Source organism: Colletes gigas, unplaced genomic scaffold (genome assembly GCF_013123115.1).
Source record: "Colletes gigas isolate AHSC1104 unplaced genomic scaffold, ASM1312311v1 Colletes_gigas_Sc00012, whole genome shotgun sequence".
Taxonomy (NCBI): Eukaryota; Metazoa; Arthropoda; class Insecta; order Hymenoptera; family Colletidae; genus Colletes; species Colletes gigas.
This window is the reverse complement of record NW_025106641.1, coordinates 3,816,954-3,829,811: the sequence shown is the minus strand read 5'-3', so window position 1 is coordinate 3,829,811 and position 12,858 is coordinate 3,816,954. Positions and strand designations below refer to the sequence as shown.

Sequence of the window (12,858 nt, the reverse complement as noted above, 5' to 3'; positions counted from 1 at the left end):
GTTAACGACGTTCTTCTTCCCGTCGTTCTCCACTCTCCGTCGGGAATTTCGCCGTAATAATGGCGAACTTGGCTCTCGGTTTTTTCGCCGGAACTTCTTAAAGTTCGCGCCACGCTCCAACGGGTCCCAAAGTTCGCTCGGAACGAAAGTAATCACGACGCGGGCCACGCTTCGATGTTTCGCGAAACGATGAAAATTTCGTTATTTCCTTGCTGGACTTTGGATTCTTTTGATATTGATACGGGGAACGTGGAAAGACCTGTGCTGAATTTCAGACGTCCCCGCAACCATAAATACTCAAAGCATAATGCAAAATAAACGTTTCTAAAGTCCAAGTTTCTCTTTTATCGTTCGTATATTTATCGAAATATTTTTCTTCGTCGCAATTTTTTAATCTGACTCGATGGTTGTTGCTATTGTTTGCAAAATGACGCGTGCGAGGGGGTTCGGAAATGGAACACATGCTCGCGGAAGCCGGGAGATAAGGGAATCGATGCGTTCCCGCTCGCTTGGAGAATAAAAGACGAAACGGAGAACGTCGGTTCGGTTTCAAAACTGTATTTCGGAATTGGACTCGTAAGAGGATTGAACGATAAAGGGATTTGCCATCTGCCCGGCGAGGAGCAAAAAATAAATGCCGTTTAACAGATATCCGTACGATGGAACCTCCATTACCCGAACTAATAGGAAGACACGACTATATTGGGCCAAGGTACTTCTCGAATGAACCTATTTTTTTACCTCGATCAGCTTTTTTAATACCCACAGAGTTACATCAAAATATCTGCTGAATTCTTTGTCCAAGATCAGCGAACATAATCACGATTAGATTACTATTTACTGGACCGTACAGCGTAGCTTATTGAGCTCATTAAGCTGCATGGTTCGCTAAATACTCATCTAATAACTAATTATCAGCGTTAATCAACGAGGCAATACATTCATCGAATTTATCTTCCGAGAATTATTATCTCTTACACGAGCGAATTAAAATTAGAAAAATCCTGTACGAAGTATATAAAAAATTGAAGAGAAAGGGAAATAATATAAAAGGACTTAAATGGAACCAAAATGGCGATGGCGCGCTGCGTTGCGATTTCCATTCGAGACACTGTTTTTGGGGGTGTGTGAAAGGAACGCTGGTTGAGAAGGAGGGCCTTTGTCCAGTCGGACGTCGTCCAATTATCGAGGTTGTAAATCATACGGCGTGCGTTTCGAACGTCGAAAGAATTGGCGGTTAAATTTCCGGGTGCGCTCACATGTCGTTAAGCTAAAAGGATAAAATTCGTGGGGTGTGACCCGTCCACCCTAATCGATCGTCCGTGTTGGAGGCAGTGCCAGCCGATCGACCCCTCCGCGAGCCCACATTGTACACAACCGTTGATAGCGGCCCTAAATATCGAGGACGGCCTATCGCGCCGTAACGTCTAATACGCTAGCAAATTTTCTTGGCGCGAAGAGGGCGAACGGTGGCTCTTTACGTGTTTTCTTAGCCTTGAGACGTAATTCCAACGACGTTGCAGGAAAGTTGTTTGCGCCCCGGTGCCTTGGTGTGCACTTACGGCGTCGATCTACGCTTCAAATTGTTTGTGTTTGTTTGCGTAATACCTTCGAGGTTAGGTTCTAAAAGCAGTCCCACCGCCATTACGGAAATTACTCTTTGTACCACGAGTACACCGGCTATTAAAACTCGAGAGCCTTGGAAGGGGTTCGTGTACAATTTGCTAATTTTTTTTAACGGTTCTCAGGTTCAGCACATTTTTATATGGCCTGTATAATACATCTTGGATGCTTAACATTCATTTCCAGCAAGCGAGGATACTTCTCGATGGCCCGGAACTTTCCTGATCTTCTATATTGGTGATTTAAGGAGCACTTGAAGCCTTTCTTTCGCCATTAATTATCCCCCAATGGCCTAACATTCGCGATTTAAAGAGGATCGTGAAATATTGTATAGCTATTATAGCAAGATGGAAGCACTAGCTTTGGGTCATTCTTGGTAGAAAGGTGTATCAAGAAATCCTCACCAAATCCAAAGAAATTTTATGATACTCTGTATACATAAAATTCGACTTCGAGGCCGTGTTTCTACGGCGAAACACTATGATTTGAAAAACGTGCGGGGCACGTGGCGAGCTGCGCTGTTTGTATTCCGAGGTTGAACGGAAAAGAAACGCTCGTCGCAATCAACGATGAAAGCTACGTGTCCCGGCCGAGTTCTATCGTTAAATTAAGCCCCGAAGCAACAGGAATCATGGCCTCCCGTGCTACTGAAACCCGCGAACGAGAGCTTGTTTGCTGCCAAGACGTTCCCAACCTGGTAAAATAACATGTCTCATCGAGCAACCCTGTTTTCCCACCTCCTCGAAACCCACTCCGAGCTGTACGCGATTTTTTCTCTCTGTCCGGGAAAACAGAAACTTCCTCCATTTGGTATTCCTTCGATTACAGGATGCAAATCCCGCGACGAAACTTGGGCACGTTGAAAATGGATGGGAATCTCGCGAACGGGAATTACCGCGGACTTTTAAATTGTTCCTGCCACTAATGAAATCTCGAAAACATGCAAATCTGACCAATTTTTTATTCGCTTCGAACTATTTTTATGATCGCTTTTTCTATCGTTTTTATTTACGGGGAAAGAGAAACGAGTTCAATGTTTCGGTTTCGTTTAACATCGTAAACTCCGGAATCGACCAAGAATCTATTCCAGCGCGGTTTATTTGAATGGCAAACGTTTCTTCGGGCGACCGTGCAAATACCGGGCTGTGGTGTGTCAATAATTTCAGCACGAAACAAAGATAGGAACAACGACAAACGATATTTTCGGTCTGCGACTGAAGCTTAATCTCCGTGCATCCGCAAACAGCGTTAAGCCGCGGCGACGATGAAACGATGGACGCGACGCTTGCTGCCTTGCACGCGTTTTAATGAAACCGGAAACTGGTTTTCTGGGAGCACCAGGTGCGCAGGTAGACGGCCATTATTCGCGTTATTACGGTTCACGAGGAGCGACGTCGAAGCCTAGGCGACGCGACGCGGCCCGTTCATTCGCGGCGCGCGAATTAAACAACTAAATTCGGTCCAATTAAATTTACGGACAACGGCCAGGCTTAATAAAACAGCGCTCAACTTTCGTCCACCGCCAACCGTGAGTTCCTTCTGGGTCGATAAACTTTCACGAAAAGAGCGGGAAAAACCATTTTCGGCCAACAAATATTAGTATTTAATTTTAGTGAAATTTCTAAAAGACTTTAACTATTTCTCTAAGCGTGAGTACTCTTTTCGACTAGTTCCAGAGAAATCATCCCCGACTCGAGTAAATTCAGTCGCCTAACATCATCAAGACGCTGTGTCACCGTGACGGTTTCGATGGTCGAGAATAAACAGAGTCGCGTTTCTCATCGCGAGCAAAGAAAGTCGTAAAACGATCCTTGTCACGGATTTAAAATAGCCGTAAAAATTAGCGGAGCGTTCCCCACGGTGAACTGTAACGGATCTTCCGAGCTGGGAGCGTAATTGTCCTAATTAAATCCACGACACCGAGCGCTTTCGCAGCGAAGTTTTAATGAAACGTTAGTGGAGCTTTACGACCGCGAGAAAAGACGCCATATTCCTGATGGCCGAAACGGGATCGTTTGAACAACTCCCGTACCGTTTTCGATAATCGAGAAACGTGAATAACGACGTTTGACCGATTCCGTAGGCGACGTTAATGGAAAGATACTGCGAATCAACAGAGGAACCATTAAAAGATTCCCCGGCGTGTTTGTCGGATAAATAGTATCGCTAATGGAGGATCGGCTTCTCGCTTTATCCAAATCCAATCGGGTTATGAAAAATTTCCACCGCGAACCGATGCAAACAACATTATATACCCTCGTTGTTTGCGCTCGAGAATCCGCTCGAATGCTAATTGAAACGTATAAACGCGTATTGATCTCCGCATTTAGGTAAACATATTTAATTAGAAGCAAATACTTTCACCACCCGGGTAATAATTACTGCGATTAAATTGAAATATTTATTCGTGGAATGGCTCGTTGTTTATTCGTATACGCGAGTATACGAATATGCTTGAATATGAAACGAGCGAAATAAGAAGTTCGTAAGTACGCGAGAGACGGGGTGCAGACGAAATGCTGTTATTAACCCTGGAATATGTCTTCTACCTAGTTTGCCTTCTGGGGATTAGTTGAGGTAAAGTTTAGCAAAGGGTTTGTCTATTAAATATATTTTATTTGTTATCTGACGATTTTCCCCCGAATAAATTATAGTAAGTTGAGAATTTTTTCGAAAAATGATATTTTGCCAATTGTGATATTTAGTCCAGGTGCTAGAAAAGGCAGGGGAACGGCGGTGATGCAATCGGCGAGTAAAAATTGTCACTGGTAAGCGGGAAGTTGGTCTCCCGCGACGAAAGGGTGTGGCAGAACCACCCTGACCGACAACGTCTCGACGCGGCGGTGCGCTAAGGCCCTGAACTGAATCGAGGTTCATTGTCTGTGACCTTACTTCGCTTTCTGTGCAGCCTTATTCATAAATGCACGGGTCTCGATTGTTAACTGGCGCCAGGCATGCGATCCATCGCCGCTCGCGCCCTGTACCCTTCGAATTTCATCGTGTCAGGGGTTGCACGAACATCGAGCACCGCCACACTACGCGAACGACCCCCTTCGCGCCCCGGGGAAACCCTCTTCGACCTTTTCTGCCGCGAAACGCGACCGCAATTCGGATCAATCGAACGCGATTCTTGGAATATCTCGTCCGCGTTCGGAACCACCGAAATACAAATCGTAAAATTAGCAGGAACCGTCAAAAGCAACGATTATACCAACAGTTTACCTGGACAAAGAAAATAAGTATGCATACTTAAATCGCGACACCAAGTCCCCGGTCGGGAATAAAAACTCGAGCAAGCGAAACCTGACCTAAAAATAAGTGAATTTTTGTGAAAGAAATTGTTCCGACAATTTGCAGGACAAAGAGGACCAAGGATTTTTATTATCGATAAACGCATATTTAAATCGCGACGCAAAGCCCCCGGTCGGGAATAAAAACTCGAGGAAGGTCTGGCCGAGTATCGGAATAAAATGTCAGAATTTAAAATGCGCGTATCCATTGTTCGTCGCTCGATAAAGCGCGAGCAAACAAACTGAACTGCAAGCTATTAAAAACGTGAAATATTCTGTTATGATTCGATCCAATTTCACGGAGGCGAAGTTGTACCGTGGAATGTTTTGCAAATACAGAACCGCGGTATCTGGTGTTCGAGTGACATAAAACACGCCGTGTTTGTTGGCTCGAGAATACAGCCTTTGTATTGTTCGATATATAGACGCGAACAAAGCGACGCGATATCGTACGGAGCGCAGCGCCCAAAACACGAATCAACGAATCGAGAAATCCGCACACCGGAAAAGCTTACAACGCGGGCACACGGAGTTTACTAAGAAAGGAATTAAGATGGGCGACCGAAGGAGTCGTAGAAACAGCTGATATACAATTTTTTAATAGTTTGCGCTCACTACATTTTCTCTGTCTAAAACTGACTATTTCTCAATAATAATAATAATAATAATAAAAACTTTATAAACCGTTTCTACATCGGAGTTGGTGAATTGTTACGAGGTATCGATGATTTCTGTCTATTTTGAAATTGTTTTTTCCTCCTGCAGGGTCCCAGAGTCTCCAAGATGGCGGACTCTGGATCTTCCCTAGCTTCGATCGCAGACAGGAAAGCGACGAGGGGGGCCAGTTTCAGTCGAAAAGTAATCGGATATCGTTGGGGGGGATCGTCGTGTTATCCGTGCAATTATCGCGGCTCGATAGCGAAACGTCGTGCACGAAGGTCTAGGATAGAAATTGCGTGACATGCTCCAGTTAGCAGTCTCGAGGCCCGCATTCAGGAATACGAAGCCCAAGCGCGCTGGAATAAGGTCGCAGACAATGAACTTCGCTTCTGCTATTTCGGAGCTAGATCGCGACGAATCGCTGGCTGATCTTTCGGCCAACTTCTCGAGCCCGATCCGATAACCTCGTACGAATCCAGAGACTCCCGGGGTGGAATCTCCGACGACACGGTTACCCCGCCTCGTTCCACTCTTTCTGCAGATTCACGATCGAAACTACTCGCCTTTAGAAAGATACCGGGGAGCTACGCGGGCGAGAAAAGAGGAGAACAATTAGCGGGAACCTCCGCGATGCAGCCTCAATGGAGCAAATTGCCATGTTGGCGTGCTTTCATTCGCCCCGGGTCTGCCGTTTCAGGGTCGAATGCGAGCACCTTTTCAAAGTTCCGTGAATTTTTGCAACGTCGATGGTCGTTCAAAGATTCGATGATTACAATTTTTTTGTATCAATGGAAAATCTAGTCGAGAGCAGCTGCGTTCGTCGAATCAAAAATAGAGCTACTTAAAAAAGTCGGAGGTGAAGTTTGAAATGAAGTTGCTAATTAAAGTATTCAACAAGAATTAGGGGCGAACTTTTCCAATTCCAGGGGAGGGGAAGAAAAATATCCCGTTCGAGGAGATAAACGATCCACGACCGTGAATTTATCGCCACGTGGTCGAAAATAGGTTCAACGACAATCTAAATTATCTCGACCGGCAATTTCCCCGTCCCTTAATTGACAATCGGATCCACTGGTCCAGCGTTTATTAAAATAATTCCAACGATCCCGAGACTCCTGGAAATAGAAATTTCATTTTGTTCGAGAAGTATTTCGAGCGTTTCCAAATTCCTTCGCGCGATCGTAAAACGAGAACAGTGTTATTTATTGCGCGTGTATACTACGCGTCTTTATTGGAGATACCCGCAACGACAAAACACAGCGAAGGCGTTGAACACTTTGAAAAATATCGAACGTTATTTCATATAAGGCAATATTTGAAATTTTTTTGTTAATTTGAAAATTTCTCATCCGGTGGGTCGGAGTGTAAAATCCTGTATTTTATATTTTTCGATTCATTCTCTCGTACGGTGCAACCATATTGGCGCTCGTACCGCCGGCTACCGGATATCCGGTATACGCAGCACTAAAAAAAAAGTAAAACACGAAAAATACATAAAAGACGAGGTGCAGCCAGAGTGCTGTTATAAAACCTAACCTCATACATGTTAAACACTGTCGCTGGAATTCTTTCGATTCGGCAGTACGTTGATAAATGGCGATCGATTGGAATTTCCAAACGGAAAATACGGACGGACGTTGGCATACTCGAACAGAGCTGTTCATATTTCTACTAAAATACTTTTCAAGACCCTCGACTATCGAAAAAATTATTTTTATGCGAAAGATATAAAAAAAAAAAATACTTATTAATAACGAGGTGGCTTCCCATTAGCACCGACAAATTACGAGATATAAAAATAATTTTCCTAACCGAGTGAATGAGTTAAAGACACATTAGCAGTATCGAAGACAAAGAAAATATTGTTTAATCCCAACATTGCTAATTAGCCAGTTCTTTTCATCCGCATAATTATTATGGAATCCATTGTACCTTTCGAAGAAAAGAAAATTCATTTAATTTCTTTATATAGTTTGCCCTCTCACTCCCCTTCATATATTCACGAAACTATTGGCTCGTCAAAATAATTATTGCCTTTAATGAAACTAGTATTACGCGGGTGAAGATATTACGACGTGGTCTATTAATTCACTTCGTTAGTTTTTTACCCCCGGTTCGGGGGAAGTAATAGAGGGATGAAATATTCCCGGTGCGTCCGGGAGGGGAGGCAGGAAAAGTGGGAGGATATTAAATGTCCCGGAGACACGTATGTAAGTACAGAAAGGAGATTCTGTTCCAGCGCATTATCGGAGAACGTCGGCTGTAAGTATGAGAAGATTTTCACGGAAAAATGCTCGAGACACGTAAGATTCTTATTTATTGCAGTCTGATACGTTGCGAGTTTCCGCGGAGGCGGAAGAGCGGAGTATGAAACTCCTGCATCGTATTTCAGTTTCGAGATTGAATTGCACCGTCGAGGACGAAAACATCGGTTTGATGGCTTACATATAACACGTCACGCGATCGTTACTCCTTTTTTTACCTCCCCATCCCACATTTTAAAGATTTATTGCGCTCTAATATCTCTGGAGCATTCCTCCGAGAAAATCACACGCTACGAATCAAAATATCAACGTTATTTTTCTAACGAAGATCGTCGACTAATCTGTCATTTAGACACGTGGGCTTTCAGAGTTGGCCGTAACAGGTAGTTACGAACCGTAAAACAACTGCTAAACTGAAACAGAAAACAGGAAACAGTCCTCGAACAAGTATCTGGATATTTAAATCTGATTATTAATGGTGAATAAAATGAATATCGTTGGGGGTGTTGGAACATCCACCGATAAGTGAGAAATAATACACGACTTTGATGGTAAAATAATTCGATGGTTCGGCGTTGGAAGTTTTGTTTCGCTAGTTTCCGGTTCGCGTTCTGTTTGCACGCCCACGCAGCTGTCCGCGTGATGTTAAATGATTATCGAAAGTGGCCTTGACACTTGGCAGTGGAATCGATAAGACGGCAAGATAAAGGCACTGATTTATTGAACCGCCGAGCGGGCGCGATGTGGAGAGCCTCGATCAAAGTCCCCGGGATTTATCGATCGAGGTTGTTAATATTCTACGCCTTCCTGCGGGAATTTGTAAACTGCTGATGTTAGGGAATGTTGGACACAAGGGGTGGTTGATCATAGCATAGAGGGATTATTGAATTATGGGGATATGGTAATATCGGAGTCCGAGCGACGTAGTATCTGGGTTATTAGACTATCGAAACTTGTGTTTGTTGTATTGTCGGGGATGTACAAATAATCGAGTCTACGGATCGTTCGACCGTGATTATCGATACTCGATCGTTGCACGGATTGCACAGCCCGCGTAGCGATTAAAAAATTATTCCAGCCGTCGCGAAAATATGTAAACTTCTCGAATGTGATAAAACACAGAACGTGTATAGTAGTCTTTGAAGATCGTCACGGTTTTTTTAAGGTCTCCAATGTTTTCGTAACGACTTCCTTTCACGGCTCTTTGACTCTGTATCCGGATGCTACTGAAAACATCACGTTTGGTCACCAGTGGTTTTCACAATGGTCAACTCAATTTCTGTTGGATTATTAAATAAATAATCCTTTACAAAATCGAATCTAACAGTGAGAAACACTGTCCATTTGTCTGCATACGAAGTCTGGGCCTCTAGAGGGTCAGGGAAATAAACATGATGCAGGCAATGGTTTCTTTCCGTTTTAAATGGACGCCAGATTTTCCTTTAAAGGATCTAGCCTCACTTCCTGTTCAGTTTTAACAGAGTAAAGACGTCCTTCCAAACCATACAATAAAGTTTCACTTTTACTTATAAAGGGTACCGCTTTTTCACCCAATTCCAATAATTTCTGTAGAAATACGACCCTTTGTGGAGACCCCATCGTTGGGAATTTAAAGTAGAGATTTACAATAATATTCGCCGAATCGTGTAATAATTATAGTATCCAATTATCAAAACGTTCTAGTATCGAGTAGCGACAGTACCGTGGTACGATACCATCGATATATATTTGCGTTTGAAATCGATACTCTTGCGTTGAACCATTCCGAGGAATGTCTTGAAACGATTCGAGACTCGGCGAGACACGTAACTACCGTAACGAGACCTATCAATTACGTCAAGTGCAATACGTGTTTAATTACATTCACAACTCGCCCGGAAATAAGAGACGGCTCGGCACAATCGGAGCTTAATGTTTTTAACGCCGGAATCCGATAAATGTTCCGTGGTTGGTAGTCTCAAATCTAAAAGGGCGAATTTAATTCATCGATAGCGATAAAAATTAAACGATTAAGAAGGCGTTTTGTTAGATTGAAAATTAATTATTATTTGAAATGATTCTTCGAGGAAATAAAAATAAAAAATATATATAAGTACGTGATTGTTAATTCGGTCCGTGGGCTTTTCGAAGAGTAAATAATTCGAAAAGGAAATAGAAGAACGTTGGGTGAAATCAAAGGGAAGGAATAGGTTTTTTTTTTCACGCTTCTCACGGTGTCGTGCAGAATCATTCAAATTCTCGGAGCGTTCGAGAGATCGATAGTCCGCCTTCGCGACGAGCGAAACCAAAGTAATCAATAGGATTCCGCCGGTGCATTCCGCATTCCCCGTGAACTAAGTCGTTTATATCGCATCCGCGAGCTGCAGATTCGTGTCTTGGCAGTTTAATTCTGAAGCAGGGAGGGCTTCGGTCGAGTCTCGCCTACCGAAATAAGCTCGTTATCGAATTAACCTAATCAAATTTCAGACTATATTCGACTGTAATTGATCGACGTTGCATCTTACCAATTTCGGAAATATATCATTTTTAAACGGTCCACTCGACCCTTTAAACAGTAATTTTGACAAGTCTTCTTCTAATCGAATATAATCTCGTTCGATGTTCGAAATTCTTTAGCGCGGAGGCCGACAAAAGAAATCAGTTTGCAGATTGTTTAACTATTATCGAATTCGTTGAAACGGTACGATTATTGCCGTGGCACGCTCTACTGTTATCCGGAAACTAATCTCGACACCACCCCTTTGAATCGATAACTCGAGCCGGGTTTCTGTTTTAATGGTACGATAGTCGGTAACGAGAGAATTAGTATCCGCGTAATTATATAAATTATGCGTCGCTCACGGTCCGCGATACGATCGAGGGACGAGGCTGCTGGGAAAATAGATCGCGGGCCGCGTCTGTAAACAAAACTCCCCGCGATATCGCGTTTAATCCACCCCCTGCCCCCGGAAATCGATTACCCGCACTCGTTAAATAAGACAATCCCGTCGAAACGCTATTATAGGGAAACATTTGCGTTGCGTTTCCACGTTCCGACGACCAGCCTTCCCGGAACAGTTGCCCCCACGACTATTTATTTCTCTTAGCAAACTAAGTCTTTTAGAATAATAGACAAATCAATTTCTTTCGGGTCGTAGATAAGGTACTATTAATAAAACCCGTCTACAAAATTACTATTTCATAGCATCCTTCGAACGAACACAAGGTGAAACACAGTCGAGATGGGGGCTGATAGCGAACACGAACTGGCGTTTCCATTTGGGACTAAATGAAGCAGAAATAGTAGAGTGGAACCAGCTTCCATTTCAATTTAAATATAGCAAAAATACTGTCAGCGAGGCGTGACCCCAAAATAAGAATTTTAGAGAAAGCATCGAGGAAATATAGTCTGGTATTAATTAATAGAGTCAACGATGGATCTAGATAGTACAAATAAATCGCATTTCCATTTCACCCCAAATAGAACAAAAATACTGGTAGTTAAAGCTAATTTCAAACTAAGTGAATTTTATAAAGACCATCGAAGAAACTTAGTTTGGTATCAGTTAACAGAGTCAACGATGGAGCTGTATAAAATTGTATTTCCATTTCACCCCAAATATAGCAAAAATACTGTTAGTGAAACCTAATTTCAAACTAAGTGAATTTTATGAAAACCATGGTATTAGTTAATGAAATAAACGATAAATAAAATTGCATTTCCATTTAACCCCAAATATAGCAAAAATACTGTTAGTGAAATCTAATTTCAAACTAAGTGAATTTTATGAAAACCATGGTATTAGTTAATGATATCAAGGATAAATAAAATTGCATTTTCATTTCACCCCAAAACGTTAATTTTACCTCAACGTTGAACTAAGTTAATTTTACAGAACCCAACGAGGAGAAGTACAGTTATACTGTGAACAGAGGCGGAGAGTGGTCGAAGGAAGGAGAGTCGCCGTGGGAGTCAGACGTTACGAAAGAACCGCATTTCCGTTTCGGTCGGGGGGGTGCAGCTCGTTATCGGGGGTGGCCGAGGAAGAGCCGGGCCGCGATTTAGGCACTCGACACGCCACCCCGGATGCGAAATGCTCGTATCGGGTGCGTACAATCTGCGGCCGCCGGGAACTGGGTCGAGGAGACATACCCATTGCCACCACCACCGACAACCCCTCCCTCCTACGGCCATCCTCCGGTGAACCCGGGCCGGCGCCCCATATAACCCGCGAATTTATCGCTCGCGGCTGAGCAACAATCGCCGATTCGGGTCAGAAGCGGCTCCGGTAACCCGGAAGTCGGATGCTGCCGCCACCCCCTAACCCTTTCGATCCTTTCGTTCCTAAACCTCCTCGCGGCCGGATCCTTTTGTTATACGATGGAAAAAGTGCTTCGCAAACAGGACGACCGCTGCGTGAAACATCGTACGGATCTTCGTGTCTCTCGAAGCTGGAATCGAGCAACTTATCCCCCGAAAAGACGATGGAAAGGGACGGTTTCCCCGGTTCTTTTCTTCGTTCTACGTTCCGGCGCGTCTAATCCGATACATTTGGCACGGTTGGCGCAGGAAATTATCGCTCCGACTCGATGGTTCTTGGTGAAGCGAGCAAGAATGGGGGTAGATGCAATTATCGAGGACGGTAGGGGCTCTCTTAAGAAGATGAAAAGGGGATGTTTCGTACGTCTAATCTGATATATTTGGAACACGATAGTTCCTGGAAAATGAGCAGGTATAAGGGTAGGTGCAATTATCGAGGACGAGAGGAACTCTTTAAGAGGAAAAGGGGATGTTTCGTACGTCTAATCCGATATATTTGATAGGATTGATGCAGGAACTCGATGGTTCTTGGAAAATGAGCGAGTATGGGGGTAGATGCAATTATCAAGGATGAGAGAGGTTCTTGACTCAACTAAGCGTTGTTTGGGGGTGTAAATATCGAGTCAAGAAATTATTACGGTCTCGATGCGGGGGTTGCATGAGGTTTAGTTTTCCCTCGACTAAATACCAATAGTAATTGTAAACAGGAAGAATTTCCATA

The 12,858-nt window shown here is 43.5% G+C and overlaps 1 protein-coding gene across 3 annotated transcripts in view; it reads right to left on the bottom strand.

The window, feature by feature from the left end:
• LOC122399180 (solute carrier family 12 member 4) overlaps positions 1–12,858 on the bottom strand; it is a 113,513-nt gene that overhangs the window by 84,969 nt on the left and 15,686 nt on the right. The window lies entirely within an intron of this gene.